The sequence below is a fragment of the Vanessa atalanta genome, chromosome 8 (assembly GCF_905147765.1).
Source record: "Vanessa atalanta chromosome 8, ilVanAtal1.2, whole genome shotgun sequence".
Taxonomy (NCBI): domain Eukaryota; kingdom Metazoa; phylum Arthropoda; class Insecta; order Lepidoptera; family Nymphalidae; genus Vanessa; species Vanessa atalanta.
Window position 1 is genome coordinate 417,169 of NC_061878.1, and position 15,545 is coordinate 432,713.

Below are 15,545 nucleotides of genomic sequence, written 5' to 3' on the forward strand. Positions count from 1 at the left end.
ATGTGCTCATAATAATATCTCCCGAACAGTTGGCTGGTCTCTATTAAGAACGGCCTCCGGGACCAAAATCGGGTTAGACCACATAATTTGGACATTTTGGACATTATACCTAAAATGTATAAAATGTTTAAGTAACATGTACTGTATTATACCGTTGCCCCACTGCGGCTGGGTGGAGTGTTTATTAACAAGTATACCAATCGAACGATACATTAATGTTTCACATAACCTCGAAAGTATAATCTATCTGTGTATATTAAAGTTGTATATAAATCTGATTAGTAGTTATTGCGTAACTCTTTTGGACATCAACTTCGAACTGCCGCCAATTGAATTTGAGTAAACGTGCTTATAGCCGTGGACCAGTGCGTATATTTTAGTTTATTATGGAGATAGCATTTGGGCTACCAGGACCCGTTATTGAAGCAAGATAATATATCAGTACTTGAGAGAAATCTAAAGGTCTTAAGCAAATGTTGTTCTTTATGTGATGCCCTAAAGAATAGTCAGTTTTGAGTTTAGCATATATATGTCACTTTCTAGACCAAGTGTATTAATATATAACTTCAGTCCTTATTAGTGATATAGAGATTATACGAACGTAGTGTTGTCTGTCACGCTTCAGTCGGCACGAGTGTTCCTATTGATAGTGTTACATTGTATTATGTCACTAACCTTTGACCGTGACTTCACGTATATGACAACTAGCGGTTGCTTCGCTTTACGTCCATATCTCCTAATTGTAGCCTACAATCTGTTTAGTGTCAGAAATGTAGAAATATGGACTCATAGGCTACTAACTGGCTCTTTGCTACTAGAGCAAAGAGCTAGTTAAAGTACAAAAAAAACAACAATTTCGAATATTTAGCTTACAAGAAGAAGTTAGAAGTTGACTTGTCTTAAAAAATGAAATTCGCAATTTATTGATTTTGATGCAATTTAGATATTTATACATTATATATTCTAGAAATATCTTTAATAGCGTTTAAATTCGACATTACAGTACCAAAAAACGTATTCAGTTGAGTCGAGTATCTTAGATTCTTTATGCAACAAACATATTCGCAAGAGATTCAAAAGCTATTAAACGACAGAGCGACCTACACTACACTAGAAATGAGATTATTATCAAACAGTGCTTATATGGAACCTGGTCAAAATGATCTTGATATTAGCATTATACATTTATGAATGTGGTAAGAAAAATTAACATATACATTGCAACCGTGCTAAATTGGTTACATCGAATGTCTATTCTGAAGACTTTAAGATAAAACGCAAAACACGATCGTGTTTTTCTTTATATTTTTATATATATAAATATATATACTCTAATATTATAAATGCAAAAGTATTTTCATCTGTCTGTTTGTTGCTCTTTTCACAGCCTAACCACTGAACCTAATTTGGTTAAATTGGGTATGAAGTTGAACAGATGGACTTTTTTATGCCTAACCCAGAACGAGCAAAGCCGCAGGCGACCACTTGTTTGTTATAAATACTAACAGAAATGAGTAATGGGTTATGGGCGTCATGTTTATGTCCACCAGCAATATATACCAAATTATAATTCGATATGACCGTGTCGGAGCTGTGACATAATAAGGTGAGATAAGGTTTAACTAATGTATGAAACATTAGTTTCAACAGAACTGTTTATATGTGTTCGAAGTATGTAATATAAAAATGAAAAATACTATAATTTTGTATATACGTATGTGCAAATTCACAGTTAAGGATAATGATTTTGTATTTCATATAGATCCATTACTTATTAATATTTAAATATAAACGAACTCTATACAAACTACCACAAACTATTGGAAAAAAAACAGAGTGGTGAATGAAACCAGATTACAACAACATTGAAGTCAACATCTGTTCGTCATCCACTTGCCCTTGACCCATTAATGTAGTCGTGTGTTATACTTCAGGATTTAGCAAACTTTTACGTAAGCCTGCCTGATGCTTCCTTCAGTATACTCTCACTTGTGTCTTTATTTTCTTTGATTGACTTATTATTGATGGTATTGATGGAACTGAACACTAAAAAAGAACGCCAAGTCTGCTCTTACGTACGGGTTACGTTACGTTAAGGTTTAGATGTAAGGCCTCTCCTGGTAACGCAACAGCTGCACTAACCATTACCAGTACACATTTTTACCTTAATTCTCACTAACTTCAAAGTCGACTCGACAGCATTTTCTATAGGTATAATATTACGTGTGACTGCTTGAAGTCTCGCAATACATAATCTTATTCGCGTTTAATCCTCTTAAAAGGAGATCTCATATTTCGATAACACGGCATCGACACTACGACTTATACAAACAAATAATTTCATGACAAATAATTTGTTTGAATATTTTACCATTTTAACTTGATATGATTTTTTTAAATCAACTTAAAATTGTCGTATTTACGATGCCATATGGATTTAAGTATTATTGGATTAATGAAAGGACAAAAGTAAAATTAAAATAAACTAAAAAAAAGTTTATTTATTTTGGCTAAGGCCAAAATAAACTAAAAAAAAGTTTATTTATTTATTTTAGTTTAGTTTTTTTTTTTTTTTAGTTTTTTAGTTTTTTTTTTTAGTTTTTTTTTCACCTCGCCAAAGTTTCATCATAATCGGACGAATAGTTTAGAACCGCATTAAAGACAAATAAACATTATTATTTATTAAAAAGAAGAAGATAACAAACGCTCTATGTGTTGTATAAACAATCAAGGCTCAAAGACAAATAAAGACATACAGATTTATTTTATTTAGTTAACTAAGTTCGTTTATATATGTATGTGCATAGAAAATCTGAAACAAAACTTGTTTATAATAAAACACATAAATCTATCTCGGATTAATGAATATTACAGACAAAATTCAGTCAAGTTTGCTTACAGAAGACAAAGCTTTATAAAAATGTTATAGGTTTAAAAAATAATAAAAAAAAAATTAATAAAATACATTCACAATTACATTAAATGCAACGATTTTTCTGTAGTGAAAATGAAACGTTTCCGAATCATATAATCGTCAAGTCTTGAAGTAAGCTATGGATTAGAGTAAGTAGTCTCTTGATGTCTAGAATCTAGATACAATCTTCATTACAAAACGGTAGTTTCAAATTTCATTCATTCAAGGTCAAGAGTAAAAATAAAGATAATTTTTCATTTAGTTTTTGCGTTAAGTATCTGTATCGTATGATTCAGATTAATTTTATTAGTATACATTTGATTGCAAGTCGTACGACCGATATCACTTCCACAATGTTTTCTGGTCTAAGGTCCAAACAATATTGCAAAGTTCGAATGATCTAATTTTGTACCGTTTTGTAACAGCTGAATATATCGGCGCGATCACAGCCATGCATACTCGTATCTGGACGTGATATTTGTATACTGATTGTGATAAGACATATCGTGTATTTAACGCAATGACTTTTAAAGTGCATATTATTTATCGCATAGCATTTGTATCGTCATCGTGATGTTTTATTTCGCTCGTGGACATTTTTAATCGGCTTAGCAGTATAACGTTCGTATATTTTTTATGTGAATATATATATATTGGCGCGGCTTGGGGGTAGATTCGACTTGAAAGCCGTGACGGCTAACGGCGTGACGCTCTCTTATACCGTCACTTCTTCTCCCTGCCTGCCTCCTTTCCCTCTACTACATTGTCTATGCGTGGCGCGTACTTTTTATTATAATTGTTAAAATAATTATCACTTATTCTTGTAACGGATTATTTTTGTTTATTAATGTAAAATAAAAACTAAATGTTTAATCACTGCCAAATACTGAAAACTACATAACACGAAGAAATAGTTCATGTGGTTAAAATTTTAAAAACTATATTCAGGGTTAAGTAAACGTGAAAATATGTGTATTGTTATGAATACATTTTACTTAGAAAGATTACCATTTGTTAGGTTAGCAATGTAAAAATCATAATCAAAGTAGCGGGTAGGTGATATATTTTGAAAGAACTTTCATAATTTAATTGGTAAACACATGTGATGGTATCAATAAAAGAAACAGCTTTAATTAATTGACTTCAAATTTTAAGGAAAACTATATATTCACAATTAAATACGAGATGCTACAAAACTGTAGTAAAGTTTACCATGTTTAATATTTGCTACAATAATGTTGTGTGACTAAAACCCGTTTATCGAATAACAATAATAGTAACGACTTTTCTTAAGATAATGAATAATTTCCGTAAGAAAAAAATATTGTACACAGAATAATAAGAAAATCAAATTTAAAACATCAATCAAAAAATCTCTCAATCACGGATCTCTGAAACAAAAACGCACATGACCCACGTCACATATTCGTCAAGCCTTTAGGATATGTCGTGTACAAGAATAATGGCCTTTAGTTCTTTTTGTCGCGGAATCTGGATGGACTACTTTCAAAAGGTGACCTAAATTTTAGCTTGTAAATCAATCCATAGTAACTTACGCAAAAATATATTCGTTATTGGCCAGTGTTGCCAATTCGGAAGATACTTTCGCCGTAACATTAATGTCCTATTTGTGTAATATTCATAAAATATTATTTTATTAATATTAAATTCATATTTGTAACAAACAGCTATATTTAAACTTCAAATTATTATTTCTTTCAAATTATTTAAATCATAAAACTTTATTACTATTATCATTGTTCAGACGAATAAAAAAAAATACTCGCAAGAAATAAAATCTGCATCACACCATATTTTATTTGAAATACCTACTTAGTTTTCTATTTCACCGTATTTATCAATAAGCCAATTAAAGATATAAGTATAAAATAAAACCTCATTAATGAGGATTAATTACTTCGGAAAAATTGTTAACAAGATAGTTTAGTAACAGCAATTAATCAATTTTCGCGCCAAAATACAACAATTTACAGATTAAATATTTTATTTGGTATTGATGTATTTATTAAAAAAAAAAAAAACTTTTGCAAAGTTATGCGCACTTGTAAAAGTAGTACAGGGTCAAATTAAATATTATGATATTTTCTATTCGATCGAATTATGTATCCAATTATACATATAATAATATACCTCATATGAATGCATAAAGAAATATTATATATGACTTTAATATAATTTAAAATATATATCATGGTCATTGAAAACTATGATCATATTCGTATGTTTTCATACAGAAGTCATGGTCCAATTATATGGAGATTAGAGGAGAGGTATCCTATTTTACATTTTACATTACATTACATTAGCAGCCTGTAAATTTCCCACTGCTGGGCTAAGGCCTCCTCTCCCTTGAGGAGAAGCTTTGGAGCATATTCCACCACGCTGCTCCAATGCGGGTTGGTGGAATACACATGTGGAAAATTTCGTTGAACTTTCGTTGAAAACATCGTTTGTCACGATGTTTTCCTTCACCGCCACCGAACACGAGATGAATTATAAACACAAATTAAGCACATGAAAATTCAGTGGTGCCTGCCTAGGTTTAAACCCGAAATCATCGGTTAAGATGCACGCTTTCTAACCACTGGGCCATATCGGCTCTTAGTATCCTATTACATAATATATATTTTATAGGTAACAATGATGTAAATTATCGTACTAAAAAAACGAAATAATGGATACCTAATTGATTTTTCACATAAACTTAATCAAGAAATTAAATAAATACTCTATCTTGTTCAGTTTGAGAAATATTAGATGGAATGAAATTTTAGATAGCACCCTACTATCTATCTGCGCCTACGTTGTCAATGCAAACATTGTGTAATATTTTAGTTTAGCTTTATTTTTGTACAATAATGAATTGCTTTTACTGTCTGTATTATTTATCTGTATCAAATAAATAAGATAAAAGCATGAAAAACAGTTATAGGAATTGCCGTATCATGTACTCACTGCTGCTACTATTACTACTAATAACAGGAGAATAGATATACAATAGTATTATTATGTAAAATAATCAATTTTTTTATTTCTAATAAATATTAGACTGACTCTAATATTTGAAATCGCTATAAAATTCGAAAAAAAAAAAAACGTATGACTGTTTTTTATTTTTCATTTAAAAGAGGCAAAGATATATTTTGTTATGATAACCTTAAAGAATGAGTCTAGCCCTTCTGGCATTTCGCTTTGTCTATCGATGTCTCATTCTTTACTATTACTAATATTTTTTTTATTTCATAATTACATACGTAAACTGAAATTGTACTTGTCTCATAGCTTAGTAATCCTATTTCTATTGACTCACATAAATAACGATTTATAAGGCGTGACATTTAGCAATTTTCTACTTGCCTCGGTTGCATTGTACGCCTTGCCCGTAACATTAAGTCATAACCGTATCATTCGACATTTATTATTCATTATGATCGTAATATAATTATACGTATCACGTCAACACGCCGTCACTAATTATAAGTAATAAATATTAATTTAGTCCACTCGGTACAAATATTTATTTATTTTAACCGTCCTCAAATTATATAAAGACCTAAAAGTATCGATGTTCTTTGAAATACTTATAATCGTATAGATTTTTAATATTTATAGCACTGTTTCTAGCAAATATTCTTAGGTATAATTGTTTGAACGTATAAACGTTAAAGTAGCGCGCTACTTAAACTGCTGTGGAAAAGCGTCTCTTCTTAGTTTTCCACGTCGATAATCCGATGCGGGTTGGTGGCTTAGAAGAGTTGCAATCCACTTGCAGATTTTTATAATAATTTGCTTTCATTCATAATAGAAAACAAAATTTGAATGAAATGTGTTATAAAGTCTCTCAGCTTGTTTACGCATGCGCAATATAGACAATATACTTAGTTTACTAACTCGGCGTGATAATGGTCCTGCTGCTCTCTTCCAGGTTGGAATCTTAATCCGAAGTTAACAAACAAATCGGAAAGGATCAACCATACAATTTATCTGGCTTCATAATGAATCTTATAATCATTAAGTAATATACATTTAACGAGACAAAATCAAATATACAAATCATTTTGTTACAAATCACAGAGCTTCGTAGGCAAATCAAGTTTTTGATAAAATCCATAAGTAGCTGATTCATTCGTTACAACACATAAACTGAATCATAGCTCAGGCAGTCTAGACTCACGAAACGTGAACAGGATGTCCAAAATACAAGTGAAGGGATCGCAACAAAGCGATCAAAAATGAAGTGATTGGTTTTTATATTAAATCGTGATTTCTATTTACACGTGCGAACAATGACATCACTACACGAATACCAAAATCGCAGTGCTATTCTGTTAGAACTCCCTTCGTATCCCACGTGTGAACTCAATTTATTTGTTATCTATTATAATAAGTGAGAAACATTAATCAAGTTGCCACTAATAGAAAATAATGAATACCGACGCACGGTGACACGCTATTTTAATACGTGAATCCTTAAAATAAATGATATAATTTTTATTATAGTCAATATCGCACTTTTTGACATTTCACGAACGTAATTCGCAATGAGATTTGACTTTTACATATATTTTATAACAGAATAGCTCTAGAGAACCGTTTTGATACTAAATAGTGCTTCTTAAAGGACTTGCAGAAGTTTCAGAATGAATTATTGCCATTTTAACCGCCACCCAAAATAATTTTGCATATCATTATCAGACTTCGGTTAACTGTACGTGTCCCTCAATAATAAACAATAACAATAGACTGCAAAGCCTAATCAAACAAGTAGGAGGAGGTTTTATTATAAGTGACACTTAGCTAAAAATATTACGATTGTGTCACAATATTTGCGTAACATAAATGTGGGCCTAAAAAATAAAAAATGGTCTAATTACAGCAAAAACGTTGATGTTACGAACGTATCAAATTAATACCGGTTGATAAATCCACATTTATAAAGTTACATCACAGTAAAATATTTATTTTGATTGATATAATTTATTTTGAATTATGTAAGAAAATTAAAAATTATATAAAACTTAGAAGAAGTCGTAAAAAATTAACATTAACCCTTATCGTGAAGCCACTTCTCGGCAAGCTAGATTTTTTTAAATTAAAATCTAAAATATTATATATGTAGTTTCCTTGGGTTATAAAAAACATCAAAAAAAAAATTAATTAAAAAGAAATATATAAAGCAAGTATAATGCAATTAAACCATTACGCGTTTTATGAAGTAATTTAAGATATTCTTAATTTATTTTAATGTAACTGGTTACGGATTAAAACCCTTTAATTGTAACATGTTCAATAATTGCTATAAAACCTGTTTTCTTATTTTAGCGTAACTTATACAGGGTCGTTATATAATATATAAGTATTATAATTAGATATAATATAAGTACAAAGTATTTTAATTTAAAAAAATGTTTTCGGTCATCTGTAATTGCCGTCTCATCGGATTATGAAATTGAGGAAATAGAGAGCATATCTGTGTCGGTGTTCATAGCTGTAAAATAACCCTTGCAGTTGGTTAGACCCCCCCCCCCCCCTAAGAATGGCTACTGTGGACGAAATTGGTCAGGGGATCGTCGTGTTCATACGAAGCAACCATTCAATCAGATCCGCGCATGATGGCCATCCTCAACCAATGATTGAATGTCTTACGGCTGACGTATGCTGACTGAAAAGTCATGATCATCATCCACGCAACACAATGAAGCCAACATTAGTTGTACTTTTATTCGTTTTACGCTAAAATTTGTGTGCGCAGTTCCATACCGTTTCACGGAAGCTTCCGTTGAACACTCAAGCTTGGCCTCAGTTAGACGAGTTTACTTACTTGTATCAAGTTTGATTGAAGATCCGTATAAATAACTATTCGATATACTTAAAGTATTACAGATATGAAATGTCACTGAACTCTTAATGAACAACTGGACTAATATTGATGACTTTTTGTGTGTTTCATTTGGTCCCTGGACGGCTTAAATTGGATCTTACGGGGTGACGTGTGTGTTAATTATTCTTATTTCACCCGTAGGCAGTCAGGTATATAGGTGATGTAAGGAATGGTTAATATTTCTTACAGCGCCTTTGTCTATGTGCGGTGGTGAACACTTACCATCAGGTGGCCCATATGAACTCTTACTAAACAAATGGACAAATATTGATGATTCTTTGTGTATATCATTTGGTCCCTGGACGGTTTAATTGGATCCTACGGGGTGGCGTGTGTGTCGGTCCAGAGAAAATAAATAATATTCTTTTTTCACCCGTAGGCAGTCAGGGCGGCCAGCTAGTATGTAGGCATATAGCTATTATAACACACTGTGTAACTTAAATATTTCGCAATTTGTAATTCTATCTTTTTGCATTTCAATAAAATCGACCAATTACATATTGTAAAAGAAGTTATCCTCCGTCAATTATAAAGACAGCTTATCGAGATAATGTTTAAGATAAATAAAAGGTATCGTGTTACATTTCACTGTAATACTATATATTTTACACCTTTGTTTCGTTATTAAGGACATAACATATATATATATGGAATCCATTTTGAGAAAATATGTATATAACACTAGTACAATTAATTGTAAAAATTATATTCTTATTTAATAGTTATAGTTATTACGAAAGTAAAGATAATATTACTTACCTTACTTGGCGGTAGGGCTTTGTACAAGCCCGTCTGAGTCAGTACCACCCACTCATCAGGTATTATATTACCAAACAGCAATACTTAGTATTCTTGTGTTCCGGTTTGAGGTTTAAGCCGTGTAACTACAGGCACAGGGGACGTAACACCTTTGTACCGAATTTAGAAGCGCATTCCCAATGTAATTGATGTCTAGGGCAGTGGTGACCACTTAACATCAGGTGGCCCATTCGCCCGTCTGTATAATTATTATAATTATAAATATAGAAAGATGGATGATCGAACGACTGTAGAGAAGGCTAATCTGTAACAACAAGCCCCAACATTCATAAGATCAATTTAATTTATGATCCAACATTCAGCATTCATCCTAATCTATATTCCCAAAATAATGGCAACAAATCAATTCAACCGTCGCATTGTACTCTATGTGTTTTACCTCCCAAATAATATATCATTCGTTCTGTTTTCTCACGATGTATGGCGTACTAATAAATAACATAAAAAGTAACTTAAGGTGGGTTTGTCTATTCTTTCTGTCTGTCTATTTATTTTGTTTTTAAATAACAATACCTACATTATTCTAACTCATGTTCGCTCACTCTGTCAGAAAACAGAAATAAAGAGTATCTTCTTGACTTTGCAGGCAGGTTATATTGTATTTGATTGGCTCAACTATGTATTTCATATATATTGGACTAGAGTAAGTACTGTGTTTTTTGACGATTTGAATCAGTAGAATCTATTTTCCCTAGTGGTGATAGCTTTACATTGAATACAGTTCTGTGACATGACGTTTCAACATGCTTGTAAAAACCTACACAAATAAATTATATTTTGATTTTGTGTGGAGCTAACTAGAGAAACAACACGTCAATTTTGTACCCATGCAAAGTCTGGGCGAGTCGCTAGTGATCTTACACGGGATGACAATATGATTCCCACGTGTAAGACGGATGTGCTTTGAAAAGACCATAAGAGAATTGAACAGTTTAAACTCAAGGAAATTTAGGTCACAGTAGAAAAAAACCGCCGCGATTGTTTTAAACGAAATACCGATACTGTAGAGACAAGGTATTATTAGCAGTTGAGGTCGAAGGGTCGGAAGGTCAGTATTGTTTTTTTTTCTGTTTAAGACCAAATGTATTAATTAAACCGATTGGTATAGATTTTTATGGAAATATACAACAATAGACACAACTTCCATGATTATATATTGATGTTATATATATGTTTTTTCATACATTATATTCATGTCTTAGCGAAACCAAGCCCACTGACTGTCAGTTCGTGATCACGACAGGTGCAACTGTGTCGAAACGTCGGCAGAATTTATAAAAAGTATGATCGCGGTTATACCCAGAGATATAAAATATAAAATTTAATATAGTTTTTTTTTTTATTTAATATATTCAATATTTTTTTCTATAATAAATAAACTTAATTTTATTTATTGTTTAAAACTAATTTATTTTACTTACTAATTACATCTATTGAATCTATACACATATTAGAAATGTCCTAAGTTTCTTAAATTCAAGCATAAATCGGGCAGAGGAAAAGAACATTAATGTTAGGTAACGAAATAATTACAAAATCAACTCAAAAATGTTCATATGAAAAAATTGACAGATTTTACTATTTAAGTTTATAAATGATATCTAATACAAGCTAGAAATGAAATTCGCTTTAATTAAAAAATAAAAGCAGTCGTTACGAAGGAACCAGAACCCACTGTTCATTTCGCCAGTTCTTCTCGGGTCTGTGAAGAGAACAGCTAATGTTACTGAGAATCTGCCTTCTATTTTGACTCAGTATAATAAAACTTATATACTTATTTATCTCATATTTATCATGATTATTGCAAAAATATCGAACCAACGTGACATTGAAACTATTAGTCATCCAAGACATTCACCCATTCAGGATCCTAGCTTAACCTATATTTATATGCAAAGTATAATTAACGCCTCTTAAGTCGAGCGAATTCGGAATTGTTGGATATAATCTTATTAATAGCAGAGTAGGTCACATACAGGCCCACGTCCGTTTTGACAAATGGTCGTCTGTTATCGTATAACAGCCTCGGTGCGACGTGACTCGCCCACTGACAATATTCGCTATGGGCTTTGAGCTACGAGCGCTGCCTTGCATATTCGTTAAATGCATATGTTAGGTACATGTTGAAATAATTATGCGTGTTATACGCTATACTTTATGTTCAATTAACAACAAGTCGGTCGATTAAAAATAATAATATATTGTTATGTTCCTGGGATAAATATGTTGAACTAGAAAATAACTCATTTCATTGGTGTGCACATATAATAACCGGCGCAGGTGGCTAGTGTCTCATAATACTAATTAGCCGAAATCAGTCGATTATATTTGGCGATGATGGCGGCTTACCTTAAGTAGACAATTTGCCCGTCCGCTTACCTTACGTTGGTGAAAACGGAATGAAAATCTGCCAATTACCGAAAGGGTGTATGACGCGCGCATAGGTACCAACAGAACAGGTATAAATAGATATAGAACCAATACTAATAAAATAAATTCATATGTATATAAGTTTGTATGTCAACCTATTCACCTATGATCGTTCCAATTCCAGCAAGGCCATGCCCGAGGCATTTTTAATGGAATGGCTATTGAAACAGGCAACCGTAAAAAATTCCAAGGTTCCTAAAGATATATATATAGTACACAAGAAATTACACTAGAATAACACTTAAAGAATATACACTAATGCCTGAAATGGGTATATAGGGCATGCGGATACAAGCAACCCCAACTACGATAGGATTAGTGATTTGATGTCTTAATGGTAAGCCTTTTTAACGTACAGGTTCACTCTCAAACAGGTCAAAGATCTGTGTAAATATACTATGTAAGTATACAATTAATTATTGAAAACTACCTAAGAACATCCACCCTCGCCTATATCAAACATATAATGGCTCTACTGTTCTACTAGCTCTACTATCGCACAAAATAGAATTAAAAGCCTTACGATTTGAAAACATAAGTTATGGAATATAACTTTTGTTAAGCCACAATCAATCAGTTAATGTTAATAATAATTAATATAAAACTTTTTGGATACAGATTACTGGATCTAAGCTCGGTTTCCAACGCAGAACTAATCAAGAATAGTTATTGTGGATGCTGACCTCATTGTTAATCTGGTTTGTTTTAAAAGAGCAACTATAGGATTATCTTGCCATTACTTCTCGCTGAAATCTGCACTCCGAAACGGTGAAATACTGCTTTCGCAGAAATCTATCATGGATTAACTTGTCTATATTTTTTCAAAGAAATACTCAATACTAATATTAAATAATATTAGGTAAAATTAGTCCTTTCATAACTATATAAAACGAAATTAAACTCTGTTATATTTTAAGCCGTAAGAAGAAGTAAGTAAGTGCTGTTATATATTTGTACACTTTTTTTAGTTTTAGTACACCAATGCCAAAATAGAACTAAGTACAAGCGCGATCTAAGACATCGACATAGCGCTTACTTTTTCACTTAAGTATGTTATGATAACTTACTTTACTGTATTTTTCTTTTTTCCTGACTTCAATAACTATTAAGTAGTTACCTAATTTTTTAACATTGCATTAAAATAATAATGCTGTGTTAATGTTTTTATTTATAATACGTCTCGATCGAATTTATAGAAGATTAATTTTATTTTTTGAGATCGTTACCTTGTTTTGTTTACCTAATAAATAAAAAACATTCAACCTCTGGGTGGAAGTTCTCTTGAAACGGAACTTAATAAATTCAAGTTTAACCGAAGTTTATGAGATCATAAATAATACATAAAATCAGCCAGTGCCGCAAATGTAGGTTATATTTGTGTCAAAGTCACTGACTCATAAGTGTACAAGTTTTTTTTTTGCATAATGTGCCCTTAACATAAGTACCTGTAAGCTGGGATGGGCCGCGGATGCGGCCCGAGCCCGCAGCCTCTCCGATCCGTGCCAAGGACGGCCATCGCAGTGGTTTTAGTGGTTAGGAGTCCCACATAACCCGTTTTGCCCCAAGTACATTTCTGAAGGATTCCACTGCTTGAAAAAACGGTAACAGTAACAGTACGGCTATAGTGTACGGTGATGATGACTCTTAATTTTGTTCCTCGTTATTGAACTTATTAATGTAAAGTTACGGCCTTTAAAGTCCCTGCAGCTAGACTACGACCTCCTTACCTCCTGAGAACCTTACAGCCGTATATTTGAACCTTATTACGTTTAGGTACAATAGGCTGTTCCAAAGTGAATTTGTTATTGGTTGATAGATAATGGTATTTCTCCAATTTCAATAGCGATTTAGCAAATTTCGTTATATACTAAAAAATATTATAATAATGAATAATATTGCGTTGTGGTAGAAATATGTCTTATAAAAAAAAGGGCATAGGGGTCCAGAGTCTTACATTGCTTAGAGGCCCCGATTGAACCGTAGGTCGAACTATATTAACAAATATAGTAGTTTCAAGAGTTACAATATAACTTTAAAAAGAGTTATAAACATTATTTTAAAAAAACAGTGGTGCTTGTCCGGGTTTGAACCCGCATTTGATTAAGATTCACGCGTTCTAACCACTGGGCCATCTCGGCTGTAATTATTAATATATTTAGTCAATCTCAATAAATCACGATCGTTGCATTTTTATGTTTTTGATTGAAGACCCTGAAGTGTCTGAAACGTGTATCAACTAATTAATTTATCGTTTTATATTAGACTACCAGATACATTAGTCTAAAAAGTCAAGCTATAAAAAACTAGTTTCAAAGTCAAAAAGTAGATGCATTAAGGTGTAATTTGGCTTTCAACCGACAGCCTCAGCAGTGTCTCTCAAACTTAACAGTTTAAATTATGTTATTAAAAAATTATATATTATATGAATATTATGGAGTACCCGATAACATTCAAGTTTGATTTCAACTTTCTAAATTGCCAAAAAGTTCATTAATCTTCTGCACATATTCGCAACACAAATTCTATGGTAAGGTCACAAATTGCGACCTTGACGTGCGCACGACCGCCGATAAGCTTGTACGCGATACAATCTTACGCATTGATCCAGATTTCGTTTCGCAATCTCATTAATACTTGATTTGTTTGAGTCGTACGTTAGCATAGCATTAGCATTAGCAGCCCGTAAATGTCCCACTGCTGGGATAAAGGCCTCCTCTCCCTTTGAGGAGAAGGTTTGGAGCATATTCCACCACGCTGCTCCAATGCGGGTTGGCGGAACACATGTGGCAGAATTTCGTTGAAATTAGACACATGCAGGTTTCCTCACGATGTTTTCCTTCACCGCCGAGCACGAGATGAATTATAAACACAAATTAAGCACATGAAATTTCAGTGGTGCCTGCCTGGGTTTGAACCCGAAATCATCGGTTAAGATGCACGCGTTCTAACCACTGGGCCATCTCGGCTGGATCATCGGGCATCGCAGCGTTACAGTTAGATGTATAAAACTCATTCATTCATTGAAGTTACTTGCCATTTCATTATTTCATTCGGTCTGTCAATTCTAAATGAAAATGTAGGTGTGTACTTTAATCCAGTTGACGTATAGAAGTACTTTACAGAAATATTTTAAATATTTAGTTCAACCGTAACTGGTAGTTTGCGACTACGTTTGTTACCGATCAAATATTTCTTCTATTTATTCACAAAAATAAAAAAATGGTACAGAAAATAATTTGAACTTAGACATAATCGTATGTATATGCAAAGGGCGGTCTTACATCCAGACTACCTAATCAGTACTTCCTTCCTATAAGGGCAATTCGTTTACAATTTAAGATATTTTTTTCTTTCGGTATTATCGCTAAAGTAGCAATATTTTTTGAGAAAATGTGATACTCATAGCATTGGTACAAAATAACAAACACAAACTAGTAACTCCTGCCTTTGACTGTATAGTCAGTAACTCTTTTATGGGGC